Raw genomic sequence first — 14,146 nt, forward strand, 5'->3', positions numbered from 1 at the left:
AGTCGAGTCAAGACGAGAGCTACTTTAGTCAGAGAATAGCCGGTGCTGCTCTAAGGCTAGGCATCACGTACGATGACGACTTTGCCACTTATATACATATAATTTTACCACCTCGACATCGCACATGTTTAGTAACCCCATCGCGAGTTTCTCCTACATATATTCATCTTCTTCCAATTCCGTTCTCACTCGCTTTTCTACTTTTCACATATTACATATTGTATGTATACATATATTACACGTATAGAAAAGAACGTCTTCGACTCGTCTCCAAGTTTTATTGCTTTTGACCTACAGCTTTGACGACTGTATTTATTTATGCACAGGTATATGGTATACGCCTGTGTGTAACTTCGCATGGGGCAAAGGGATCAACCGGGAAGAAAAAACTACTCCCGGCGTAACCGCTGCGGTTCAATCCGAATTATATAAAAATACATTAAATAATTCGCCTCTCTTGAATTCAGCTTGCCAAGACTCTTTCCATCCGGCAATTTCTTCTTCCCAACTTTGCAGCGTGCTTATTAATATTTTCACAGTTCAAATCTATGTTTATTGCGTCATTTTGTTCGATGAATGGAAACGACTAAAAATTTAAAAAAAAGTGTTGCCTGTCGAACGAAGCTGAGAGACGTGCAAAGACGCGTGTATGTACGCACGTTCAACGGATCGCCGATGAAACGAGGAAATGAGACGCTTGGTATTAGAAAGGTAGAGAAACGAGTGGCACGAGAGGCGTTACAAACGTGTCCGTGTACTCTCTTGCGTTTAACGCGGTGTAAAACGAACCTTGGAACAATGCAAGGAACTAGCGGCAGCTATCACAACCTTAGAGAGAGGGTATTGTACCGGATGTCTGAGACTTTATACGCGGACCAAGGCACGAAGGCATAAAGTGCGTTCGTGCAGCTGGTGTGCGTACATGTGGGAGGTGTATTATATGTGGAATTGTGTATACACATATCCCTTACTGTATATCCTCATCATACTCGCTGTAGAGAGAGGAAACTGATATATAAAGTATTCCTTTGATATAATTGCGGTGCGTTCGTTGCAGTCGCAGTCCGTGCGTGTGTGTGTGTGTCAATATTTCACGTATATGTTGGATTTTACATAATGTATTCGTAATACCGCGAACACTCGGATATTATGTATACGTATAACGTATTCGGGGAGGAACGAGAGGGACGTGAGGTGAATTTGGGACCTGTCCTTCTAACTGCGATTCGTAACCGGACCACAGTTGCTTCAATCTGTTCTCAATTGTGTGTAAAAAGTGTAATTTGACACGCGATAGAAATATTTTATAAAAGAATTACAGCATTACGTACGGTTTTGATTAATGTGTCGTTTGGCAAAAGATTTATGTAATAATTTATTTACGACGTATGCGTTTATGTTGTTCCATTACGATACTTGAGAATATTCTTCTTCTTTCTCACGTGGCTCATATTTTGACAAAAAAACATTAGTTGAATTATTTTTCTAGTGTTTTTAGGTTGTTGGAATATTATCATCGCGGTTAATTCATGTTTGTGCAATGCCGGTGAAATGTGTGCGACGATGCGTTAAATGATACGAAATTTGGAAACGAACGTATCTTCAATGCGGTGGAATAAAATATCGAGAATGTGGAAAATTAACAGAGCAACTGTGTGATTGGAACTTTTTCATCGTCGAACTATTTTAACCGTTGAACTGTATATTATCTTAATTACTTCTCACCTCGGTTTACGACTGACGGGTACCTAAGATAAATAATAAAATTCAAATCAATTATGATTCAAGTTTTAATTTCATATCGTACTAATAATTCAATTGTCAATATATATTCATTTGTTTTTTTTTTGAAAGGGGTTTTGAGTTTCTTTTTCTTCAACTTTACGTAACGGGATTAATTTCTCACGCGTATCGCATACCTGTACGTATATATGAAACTTTGGCGGGGATTGATGATTCTTGAACGGTGAACCGAAATAAACCGCAAAGAGTTTCACCTCATCCGGAGATATTTGCGAATAAAGTACTTACGCAGCCGCAAACGACATACCTCGGACCCCTTGATGGAGGTTTTAGGGTAATTGATGTACCTACCTACCCTCGCGGTCTCGCCAAATTCCCTCCGTCGAGTCCGTTGTGCCAAACGCATGCCGAACCCTTGCTGCATAATCGGCTTACTTCGGTAAGGGCGTGTCCTTCTTCGTGTAACATTTTTTTCTTGCTTCTTTTTTCTTTCTCACGTGTACCTTTACCACACGCCTATACGAAATCTGCCAATCCTATTCACGCGATTTCAAGTCTTTACGAAATATCGTTTCGATGTCGATAAACAATTTGGAAAATTATTTTTCTATGTATCATACCGCTAAGTCGTTTATTATATACTTCGGTCAATTAAGGTGAATTAACAATATGCTGAAAATAATAAACTGTACGTGTATGAAAAAATAAGAAAGGAATCGAAAACGTGCCGCAAATCTATAGCGGGTCACAAAACAGGGTCAGCAAATTTCTGCTTTCGAACTATCATTTTCCTCGGGGGTAACGTAATACTCAAAGATCTATCGGTCCCGTGCGCTTACGGGGATCGAAGATGAATTTATTATACGACGATCTTCTCGCCGCTGATACTCCGGCAAATTTTTCTCGATGTGTAAAAGAGATAATTTTTTTTTTTGCGGAGACTATCTAAATATATGCGACCGATTTATGATCTTCCGTATTTTTTGCGGAGAAAAATGGCCGGCTTTGAGTTCGTTTGGATTTGCAGTTTCGTTGGGTCGCAGAGTTTGTAACGTGAAGTAATACACATGGATCGGAAATATTTTGCAACGGTGTGAAAAAAATTGGAATTGAGAAATTTTTGCGACCTTTATTTATCGCTTGATAACCGGAATGCGGACGTCCAGAATCATTTGTATAGACTGTTTGATCGGCTTTTTGTTTTTTTTTTTTTTTTTCTCCTTGGCTATTCGTTTTATGAAATAACGTTCAACTTTGATTACGTACGCCTCTGCTTTCGAGATATTCTCTTCTCGGCTGCAGCTGAGCTGAAAATCCGGTTGCGGACCGCGGAGAGATCCAAGTTGGGGGGGTGGGGAAAAAACTGCATCGAATGATGATAAAAATCCCAGGAGTCGGAGCTGAGATGGTATACACGTGTGCAGTCTGCTTGGTTGGTTGGAGTTTTTTTGCTCGTGTTGCAAACCGACGGGGATTTTTGCCGGCAAGGCCACGAAGGAAATGTAATTATAAAGCGAACAACGCCTACCACGTACCTCGTGTACTATAAACCTTACGCATACGAGGATTATATACGTAAAATCTCGGACGACGACGCGAGTCCGCGTCTGCATCTGCATCTCTAACTGCGCGCATGTGCAAGAAAGTAAAGGAGGAATTTTCTCTTTTCGTATTCAATGAAACTGGATACCTTTTATTCGTATACACGGAGAGAAAAATCTGAGAAAAATTACCCTGCTGTTACTGTAATCGTGATGCAAAAGACACCTAATGCGGTTTTTATTGATGCGTGTTACAAAAATTATGGGTTTTTATGAAAAAAAATTACTACCTTGCTTAGAAACTATGTATTTCGGCGGCACAAAATTTAAAATGTGACGACGCATTTTTCTGATGCAGCACGGTAAAAACTGCGTTAGGTGTCTTTTACATCACGATTATAGTAACAGCAGGGTAATTTTTTTCAAATTTTTCTCTCCGTGTATTACGCGGTGGGAATAAAATATGTTTTGAATTATCCAACTTCGCACGTTTTATTTCCATTCTGATTGTGAGCCACTTTTTCGTACGCATACTTGTATAGGTGCGTAACGATGATAATCGATGCTCGTTCGAAATATCATGATACCCATTTTACAACGAATATATTGTTACGTTATATTTATACCGAATCTATGTATACTTTATATTGATATTTCTCTTTTTTTTGTTGCAGATGATCGGATACCGCAGTATAATCGTACCTTGGTGAAAACTGGTGCGTGATATTATGTTATTCAATTCGATCACTTTCACTTGTTGTACCGTCAATTGAGAGGCGTAGAGAAAAAGTACAATACTGTCAAAACAGATACATCTACGATGTATAATTATAATTATACCTACACGTATGTTCAAGTTTCCGACATTAAGATCTACCCTACAATATATCAATATATGAAAATGTTTGTCAAATACACGCGGCACGTTGGTAAAACAGAGTAAGGAACGAAATATGTCTCGCCTATGCATAAACGTATCAATATATGATAGATATACATATATATATATATGTGTGTGTGTGTGTGTGTACTATCTGTAATAGAGACGCTTACGAATATTATTATATACAACGATCCGTGTACCACGTACCGCGTGCCTTATTTTATGTAGTACATACCCACTTGAATGTTATATTTTTTTTTTTTTCAATTTTCCACGCCATATTTCCGGAACGGTCTACGTACGACGTTCAACTTGGTGTGTCATACCGCGCGTACGTTTTCTTCTCCCCTTTCACACCCTATACTTATACACCTTATGCATACACTGAGAAAAATTTCATTTGACACAGTAACTAGAAAAATTGATTAAAATAGGTATCGTTAAAAAAACTGTTTGAATATTGTTGGAATAAAGAAAAACGAGGTACGCCTAACCATTTTGCGCTATTGTCCATCCTTTTTTGGTTATTGCAACGCAAAATCAGTTTGCGAGGCTTACTCTACTTTTTTAGTTAAACAAGGCTTTAACGTCAATTTATTGCCGCACGAGCATTAAATTTTCGCAACAGTTACAAGAAAATTTAGCAACAGTGATCGTAACGAGAGAGAATAGCAACGGATAGTAGACTTTCCGGTAACAGCTAGAAAACTAGTTTTCATTTTCTACCTAGAACTATATTTTTCGATTGTGGTAAAAAACGAAAATAATCAAGGACCGAGCGGTAACGGGAACTAAAAATTTCTCTCAGTGTACCTATAATATTCCGCACACTTTTCGCGAACCATCATAAACAGGCATGCGCGGTGCCTCGGAAAAATCTTGTATTTTAGGGGTCGCTCGGTTTGCGTGCGCATAGATGGCGTGTCTACCTACGCATACGATATACGTGTATGTGCATACATAACTGCAATAATTACTCTGTGTGTGGGTGGTTGCAGAGGGGGAGCATCGCGTCTCTATACGTATACAAACGCCGGCCTGCTGCTCGAATATAGTGTGGATTGTGCAGCAGCCCTTGCTTGGGATTTCGAGGGGCATTGGGGGTGGCTAGAAACGCGTATCTGAAATTCTCTTCACGGTCCTCAAGACTCGCGCGCGGTCCCTCGAGGCCACTTTGCACCAAAGGCTTCTGGCTGCTCTGTAGCTGCACAGGGATTCGGATCTTTTCACGTTTCCTTCCCTCGTTTTCACAGCGCCAGACGTTATGGCGCATTTTATTTGTCTGCAGTTTGTAATGATATTAATTGTAAAATATTCAGCTTTCCGACACACGGTGAAATATGAACCTTGAGGGCGGGGGTACAACTTTTTTGGACGGTCTAAAATCATACCTACTTTGATTTTTGCTCCTTTTGTTTTTAATGAAAACACTTGGAGCATTGTGAGTTCGAAGGGTTTATTATTTATAGTTTTCAAGAACGTTTCGGAAGTTTTTCATCGCATTTAAGTAGCGAACGAACGCACGTTTTCAATCCAGTAGCGCAGATTCTCCGTCAATTTTTAGACGATCGACATGAAATTTTCACACGATGTATGAAATTTCTTTGTCGATTTGAGCTTATGGCTAAATTTTAGAATTTTAGTTCCAAAATTTTTTTATACAAATTGTTTTAGACATTTTTTCTTGGTCGATAAACGAAATCTCGTTGATAATCGTAAATGTTTGAAGTTTTTTTTTTTTTTTTCAACATTTGCGTTACGAACTTGAACCCGTAAACATGTTTTTAACTGAAAATTTTTCTTCTATCTGTTATAAGTTGGTCAGTGATGTCAGGAAACGTCACCACAAAATCCCTCGAGTTCGGAGTCGTTTGTTACTTATATGTGCGTAATTGGAAAATGTTCTACTCCAAGTGTGATTTTAGACCGTCCAAGCTGTATCCCTTCTCAACAGATGAAGAAGAAGAAAAAGAAAGAGGAAAGATACGAACAAAACACTCTTCAAGGCATAAAGACAGGAATAATTTAACAATCCTTAATTCGGTAACTATTGCATACCTTATATTTGCATACATATATACATGCAGATACGCTTTTTCAATCCAGTCAACAGTGTTATCGTTACAAATTCGCATAAGATGAGGAATTTTTTTTTTCTCTTAGCCACATCATTTTTTTTTACTTCCTATTTAACATATTTATATTTAACAAATGCGTGGATAATGCGCAGGAGTAAAATTTTGTTCAGTCTCACTGCTCTGCGAGAATTTATCACAATTATGAATTATTGGAACGTTTTAAATCAAAGCTTTTTATTTTTCATTCTTCAATTTGCACTGCTAGTTACATTAATTTGGGTTTATATTACACCGATAAAACGGAACTTTGGAATTTACTTAGCAAAGCATCATTGAATTTATACGCCTTACCGCAATTCGTGCGTTGCTTTTATTACAAAAATATATATTCCAAATTGCACCGTCGATCAACCTTCGACAACATTCAACAAGTCTAATCAACTTTCTCCGTATTATAATAGATATTACTATTTAATAAGTCGTGTCAACTTGCGACGAAGATTAATTTTCTGCAGAATGTTAACGCGGCGGAACTTCTGTAACAAAGTATATTAAACGTATAATTATAAAGAATAATTTATCAATGATTTTCCGAATATCTTTTTTTCCGTTGGTCGTGTCGCGAAGCGTGCTGCAGTTTGCAAATTTCTCCGCAAGGATCCTTGAGAAGCGAATTAATTAAGGCGGATTTTAATTTCCGCCTTATTTAGCCCGTTATAATTTCTGTCTATTTCGCGAAATTTAATCGAGTCAAGTTTCTCTTTATACCTGCAGCGTTGTCTTACAGATACGCTCATTGTCAGTCTTCTCGCGGATTCGAGGTCTCCCTGCAGTTGAGAACCACTGCCTGCATGCATATGCATACGTGCATATATATATGTCTGTATTTGCGCGGCGGAAGGGCGAGGCGAGAAGAAGAAGTCGCGGTTCCTTGCAAAGGGGATCTCGTTTCCTGATTCCCTCCGTCGACTCGTCGTTGCGTCGTCCTTTTTTAATAAACCAATCGAGTTTCGATTTTTTCTCTCCTCGAATCCGTAAGAAAATAATTGATATAAATTTCTAGTAATACGATGAGGCTTTGAGGCAAGTTTTATCTCAGCTCAATTGAGTCCGATCCTGCGCCAATAATATCGCGCATCTTGAACCTTCGTTTTTGTCCCATCTGATTCAATTTTTCAAATTCGGACTATTAAATTGTGGAAAACAAATTTCACATCACTTATGTTTTACTAAAATGGCTTGGAAAAATTGTCGGTTGATTTTTTTTTTAATGCCGAAGGTATTATATATATATATATATATACGTTTTCTGTTTGAGTTTAAAATCAAGAAATCGTAAGTGGGATTGGAGTATAAACACTTGGGAAAAATAATCTGAAAAAATTAATGCAATTCAAGTTTGAGTAACGATGGTTATTTAGGGGTTAAAAAATCATCAAATGTCAAATCCAAAATGAACAGAGTTGGACGTTGTTAATCCAGTTAGCATGGAATTTTGATTCTTGTATTACATGTGTGTATATCCGCGTAATGCGGGATGATCCGACATTTATACTATTTTCAGAACAAAAATTGAGTTGTACCATGATTGTCAAACGTGAGAATTCGTAGCTCATGTAACTCGGATTACAAACCACATTTACCCGCACAAATCTTGATCCTCCACCGCCTTCCGATACGACGTGTAATTTATAATACATGTATATCATATTTACGTATGCATTACAGCTACCGCGTAACAAAATTCAATATTTAAAAGGATTTTTCGAATAATATAGACAAAACACTAATACCACTTACCCATGTGTATTAAATATATGGTGCGGAATTAAAATATAAATATGACACAGATAAAATATAATGGTTGCATGGGAGAGGGGGGAATGAATGTATGATTTTATCCATACGGCGCACGTACGCAACAAGTTTTACGCGAACGTGAAGGCATATCGACTTTCGCGACAGACGGATCCGTATATCCGTGTATAAGCTCCAAAGCGCATTGAAAGATTGAAGAAAGACTTTAACGTCTCTCTTTTTCGACGACACCGTGAGGAGACGATGCGATGCGATTCAACCATTTCGATCGACAGTTTCCTCACGTTTGCCAATTTACAGAAAAAGAAGACCTCGGATAAAACTTGTGATTTTTCGTATAACGGAGTTTTGAATGATCGACTGTTTTTTGATTTTTTTTTTTTTTCCCCCATTCACATCGCTTACGCGTCCCATCGGTGAGTCTCGTAGCTTGTACGTATACATTGCGCTACTGGAAGTGTGCAACTTCCGCTTTTACGATGAGATAAAATCCCCGAGCCAAGGTTTACTTGGGAATTAAAATCCGGTCTGTCAAGCTTTGTTGCTCTTGACGCCGTCACAAAGGGTCGTCGCATCCTGTCTTCTTCTTCTTCCGTGTAAACTACTCTCTCTCTCTCTCTCTCTCTCCTCTCTCCTCTCTCCTCTCTCCACTCTCCTCTCTCTTCTCTTAGCTAAGAGGAACTCCACAGCGCGTAGTACTAGCTACTATATTCTGGTTTTATACTCTTTTGTTGAAGAAAAATGTCCCCCCCCTCCCCCCCCCCCCCCGCGTTGTTGGTTCTCTGAGGTATAAAAGATACTCGGAATCGCGACTTGCAGGATCCAGTTTCTTCTCGCGTCAACGCCGCGAACATTTGACTCTTGAAAACGAAGGCCATCCTTCTCTTTTGTCAATTTTTCACGCATATAACTGACCAACCTCGAGAACGCCGGAGCTCCGAGTTTGCCAAATTTCGTAACAATCCGGTCAAGATCAAACCGCCTACTCCGCGTAAATTTGGGACGGAATTCGGAGGCTGCGCAATTTTCAATGGAAATTATGTACCCTTTTTTTTCTTTCCCGTCAAAACTTAACGCACTCCAGGGTTAATTTAACCCTTTTGGTAATTCGGCGGCGTTGGATCGCGGGATCGTTGAAAACTGGATGGGGGGGGGGGGGGGGGGGGGGGGGCGAGAAAAATCTCTATCCGAGTATAAGAGTATTAAAAAATTAAAGCCTTCAAGTTTTAGCTTCTTAGCTCGACGGCTTTCGAGCTCATCAGCTGAATTTCCGCTGGGTGCAATATTCGCCTCGGGTTGTTAGGTAGACTTTTCAGAAAGTTGGATAAAAATGAAAAAAGAATGAAAAAAAAAAGAAATTAAGCGTAAAGAGAGGAGAAAAAACTTTCAAATATCCGGAATATCGTATATATATATGTGTATATATATATACACACACACACACATATATATAGATATATATATACATCCTATACTCCATTGTATACTCTTTGTACCCTGCTCGGTATAACGAACCTCGGCAATTTTCCATGCCCTTTCGTCGAAGATGATTCTTCTACAAAGTCTAGACGCTGTTATACCGACTTCCTTTTAATTTGGCCACCTATAAAAAGAAGAACAAGTAGAAGGTATAGAATGGAAAGGAAAAAGAAACTTTTCAGTCAATATTTTTCATCCAAACGATTTCTGCTATATCTATAGAATATTGGTTGGATAATACAACGATACTTGCCCACCTTCGAGAAAAATAATAATTCCGGCAGTATTAAATAACCCTGTGAATATCGTGTGTTTAATCGATTCTCGATTACATCAAGGCGTTTCGCACTCGAACTGATTCTCCCCATTTTCAATTTCCCGCGAATCTTTTCCCCTCCTTGTTGAATATCGTTGCATGGGACTGTGTTTCGAACAACCGTGTGGATTCGGTTAATTCTTTTGCAACCGTGGAATTACAATACCTTCAATATCGTCGGATATTGAAATCCTCAAATGTTAGTATGGGAAAAAAATAAACGAGTAGTCGCTAATTGTAAGTTGAACGCCGACTGACTTAAGGTACGCGAAGGTAGAAGAGACCGGGGCAAAGTGTGCACGTCAGAAAAAAAGAATCTAAACCGTGTTGATAATTTTTTTTATCGATGTAAAGTCTTTTCCTCATTTCATAATATCACCACGTCCGGAGAGAGTCGTCACATACGAATAAACGCTGTTACGCGCAAAGGTTCGCTTCAACCTTTGCGTTTACGTCCCAAGTTCTCAGTCATATTATCGAATGACGGAAATATAAAAATTACAAATTAAATGACACAGAATGGTCGAGGCATAAGAAATAATTTTTTATAATAAAATAAAAATCTAACATTTTGGGATATTTTTTTTTTTTTGTATTCCGTGTCGACCACTTCGCACCTGTATGTATAATCCTTTTAACGAAGAACGAGCGGAAGGAAGTTATTAATTACCGTCAAACTCTCCTCGGGGTAATCGGCAGGCAGCGAACGCATCTCCTTATTATACCTTCCCTCCCTCCCTCCCACTCGGCCCTTAATTAAGCTCCACCTCGGCTCATAGGTGGTCGTCAGGCCTTCCGCCGCTTGCAGGCAGGCTGTGCAATTATCGTCTCTTCCACTATAGGTAACACCATGGACACCTACGAAGTTATGCACTCTGTAATACCGGCGTTGTCGTAGGATAGCATTGTTCGAAAGGGGGTTCAACTCCCGGCTGACTGCGTACGACCAAAGACAATGAAACTGCTGATAACAATACCCGCTGCGCAGTTGTTGCTCGTGTTCCAACATCTCGCAAATGCATCTCGTGTTTGGCGACATTACCAGCGCTTCTCTGTCCTTCGCATTCTCCTTAAAACGTCTATAGTGTCGCCTGTCTAATGGCATAATGTCGTAAGCGCCATTCTACGATTTGAATTGAAAAAGACAAGAGGGCGTGTATTTTTTTTTTTTTTTTATCGCATCTAGGCTTTGAACGTGAAAATATGATCAGAAACGTTGAAATTGAATATCGGTTCAATTGAGAACGAAAGGTCGTATGTACTGGTAGATTATAATGAACAATTTTTTTTTCCACTTCTCTTGGGCTCAAGTATAAATTCATAGGCTAATGGTAAAAGGTCGTATGTGCTGTAGATGCGACCTTTTGGTTGTGATGAAAAATGAAAACATTATCTACCGTGGTAATTGCATAAGGGTGTAACCACCAAGAAATTATTATTGTTATTCCTATCGTTCCGATAATTAACGATTTGGATTATCAACGTTCAGAAAATGGATATCGTCACTATATAACTTTGTTAGTTTCAATTTTTTTATGCGTTTTAGTAATCTTTAAGGCGTTTGGAAAAAAAAAAATAATAATCGACGGTTACGACCTTTCGTTTATATCTTCGAAAATTTTATTTTAACATTTCTCTATATTTGCAGATTTCGATTTATCTATGCGCTTCAATGATTGTTAGAGGAAAAAAAAACTACGGTTACGGCTTTCTGTTTTGATCTTTTTTTTTGGTGGTTACGACCTTATGCCATCAGACACGCATATTATTTGACATATTTTAACGCACGTTGCGCGTGACTACCGATTCTCTCCGACAGCATAACATCGGACTCTTATTATCGTAATGTCGTCGTCTGTTCTCTTTGTACGAGCATTTGCAGATAACGCGTCTGCACTTTTCTTTTAATTATAATGAAATTTTCCCTTTACCAACCTTTTACTCTTTCTTTAATACGCTAAATTCCTGCAGAAGTATTTAATTCAACCACGTTCAAAGCGGTGTGATAAAACACCAGCAAGCTTGTAATATGCAGCCGTTGGTGAGAATTTCCGCCACGTCGTTTTCAGAATTACTTTCCTACGCTGCGGTAATTCGATCAGTTTGCTTCGGAGTGTGTCATCTGAAATTTTTCTCAAGTGTATTTCATTCGTCAACTCGATTAACGTCGTTGTACAAATCTTCTGGAAATATCCTCCGAATGGACAAGTCTCGATTGAGATCCTTTTCAACGTCTTTTTTAATCTTCCGATATCACTGTGGAGTCGTTTGAATTACAAAAGCTCGCATGTCATTTATCCAATCCTTTAATATCACACCGAACCTCTGTTTCTAGGCAAAATTATGGACGGCATAAGGTATTTCGGCAAGTTTTCACCCTACGAAAAACTCTGTGCGGATCTTACATACATGTACATACATACATCATTTTGCACTGTGTATCGATACCGTACAGAGAAATTTGTAGTTTTTTAATCGAGATGTACGCATATCGTATACGATATCGTGCCATCGGTAGCACCTCGATCCATTGACCTGATATTTGTAAATGCGCTTTTACAATCGCACGGTTCAACGGCTGTTACACATCCCCATCTTTATCACCACATACCTACATGTTTAAATAGTATCCGAAGAAAAATCGAACGATTTGATTCATCATAGCCGGAGTGGCAGTGAAAGTCAACGCGAAGCTTTCTGCTTATTATAATTCGTGTAATTTATACGTAGGGTTGTTGGTAAGCGTAATATTGACTTTTAGCCAAGGATTTTATCTCGTAATAAAAAGTAGTTCGTAGGCGTTGAAAGCTTTTCGCAATTTCACGGATACGGATGAATTTTGAAGGCCGTTTGCCAGCCGCTCCTTCTTCGCCATTTTTCAAACCATAGTTCCGGTGGCCGCTCGGCGACGAGGGCCGGCAGCAACAGCGACAGTAACAGCTTTATTACGAGAAGCGTTATCGGCATCTGTTGTGACGTAACGGGGCGAGGGGTTGTTCCCTCCCACACCCTTTCGCTCCTTTGGTTCGCGCGTTATCTCGGTCCGAGGTTGGTCGCTCGGGTGGGTGAAACCCTGTTTTGCAACGACACCCGAGGGCTGCGCCGACCGCCGACAATGCCTCTTGAAACGTATTCGCGCGGAGCTTTTTGCCTCGAAACAAAATCTGCTTCCATTTCACGCCGGAGAAACCTTCTCACCCGCTTATAAGTATAATATACACGTGTATACGTGCGTATGTATGTATTCGTACGCGTATACCGTATACCCTGTATATATATGTATATATGCGGGGGGTGAACCTTCCGAATTACATCCCCGTTTCCGTTGTTGCCATTCTTACTGAGAGATATCGCGAAACTGAGTCTTTCCCCGCAGTTTTATACACCTCCGAAACAACAGAAGTTTATTATTCTTTGCGAACGGTCAAAAGTATCGTTATATAGTATATTGTTATTTAATTTTTATCGTATCTACTTGCAGCTTGGTTACCGTATCGGTTTTCAGTCTTGCTCTCCGGATGTTGAAAGCAACTTTGATAAAAATTGAACGTTCGCTGTATGTTGATGAACGACGTAAAACTCATTGGGTAATCGGAAAATTTCATTTTTACATTATTTTATACCTCTATTATATTCTTTTCACGATTTTCTTTTGTTCAATTTTTCTTTTTTGTTTCTTAGTTTTTGGTTCTGTCGGCACGTTTTAGTCTTCCGCTACGTATAACTGCAGTGTTTCGTAAGGAAATGAAACCAAGAGAGAAAAGTTTTATCCACATGTTCAGGGGAACGTTCTCGCACCGCGCGCAAATGACACGCTACAAAATCCCCCCCCCCCCCCCCCCCCCCCCCTCGCAGGTGCGAATAACGCAAAGCTACTCACCGACACACATTTGCGGGATGAGAGAATTAAGGGGAGAAGAAAAACTTTTGTGTTTATATGAAAATTGTCTGCGGAACTCCGGGGTAAAAACGGGGAGACAACTGGAATTCCTGCACCCCTACGCAACAGAGAAACCGGGTCAAATTCACTCGTGATTTCGAATCCCCACGCGGATGTCGATGATAACGTTGATTTATCGTTGAATTAAATTATTTCAATGCAATATCCTAGGTTGATTACGATTATTATATTACACGTTATTATTATTATATTACACACACACACACACACACACACACATATATATATATATATACCTTTTTATGCATTGAAGAATATCCGACGTCTAGACGAACCAGAGATTAAATCCGATGAGCGTCAGAATTTCGTCCTCCGGCGAGTTTATAC

General features: G+C 39.3%; 1 protein-coding gene across 10 annotated transcripts in view; it reads left to right on the forward strand.

The window, feature by feature from the left end:
• LOC124218085 (ankyrin repeat domain-containing protein 50-like) overlaps positions 1-14,146 on the forward strand; it is a 141,364-nt gene that overhangs the window by 71,894 nt on the left and 55,324 nt on the right. For 9 of the 10 annotated variants that reach the window (XM_069134959.1, XM_046624484.1, XM_046624487.1 and 6 more), the window contains exon 2: positions 3,959-4,000. The exons of the other annotated variant lie outside the window; for it this stretch is intronic. The gene's annotated coding sequence lies outside the window, so the exon portion shown is untranslated. The remainder of the gene's footprint in view (positions 1-3,958; positions 4,001-14,146) is intronic. 10 annotated transcript variants of the gene reach the window in all.

The sequence above is a fragment of the Neodiprion pinetum genome, chromosome 4, assembly GCF_021155775.2.
Source record: "Neodiprion pinetum isolate iyNeoPine1 chromosome 4, iyNeoPine1.2, whole genome shotgun sequence".
NCBI lineage: Eukaryota > Metazoa > Arthropoda > Insecta > Hymenoptera > Diprionidae > Neodiprion > Neodiprion pinetum.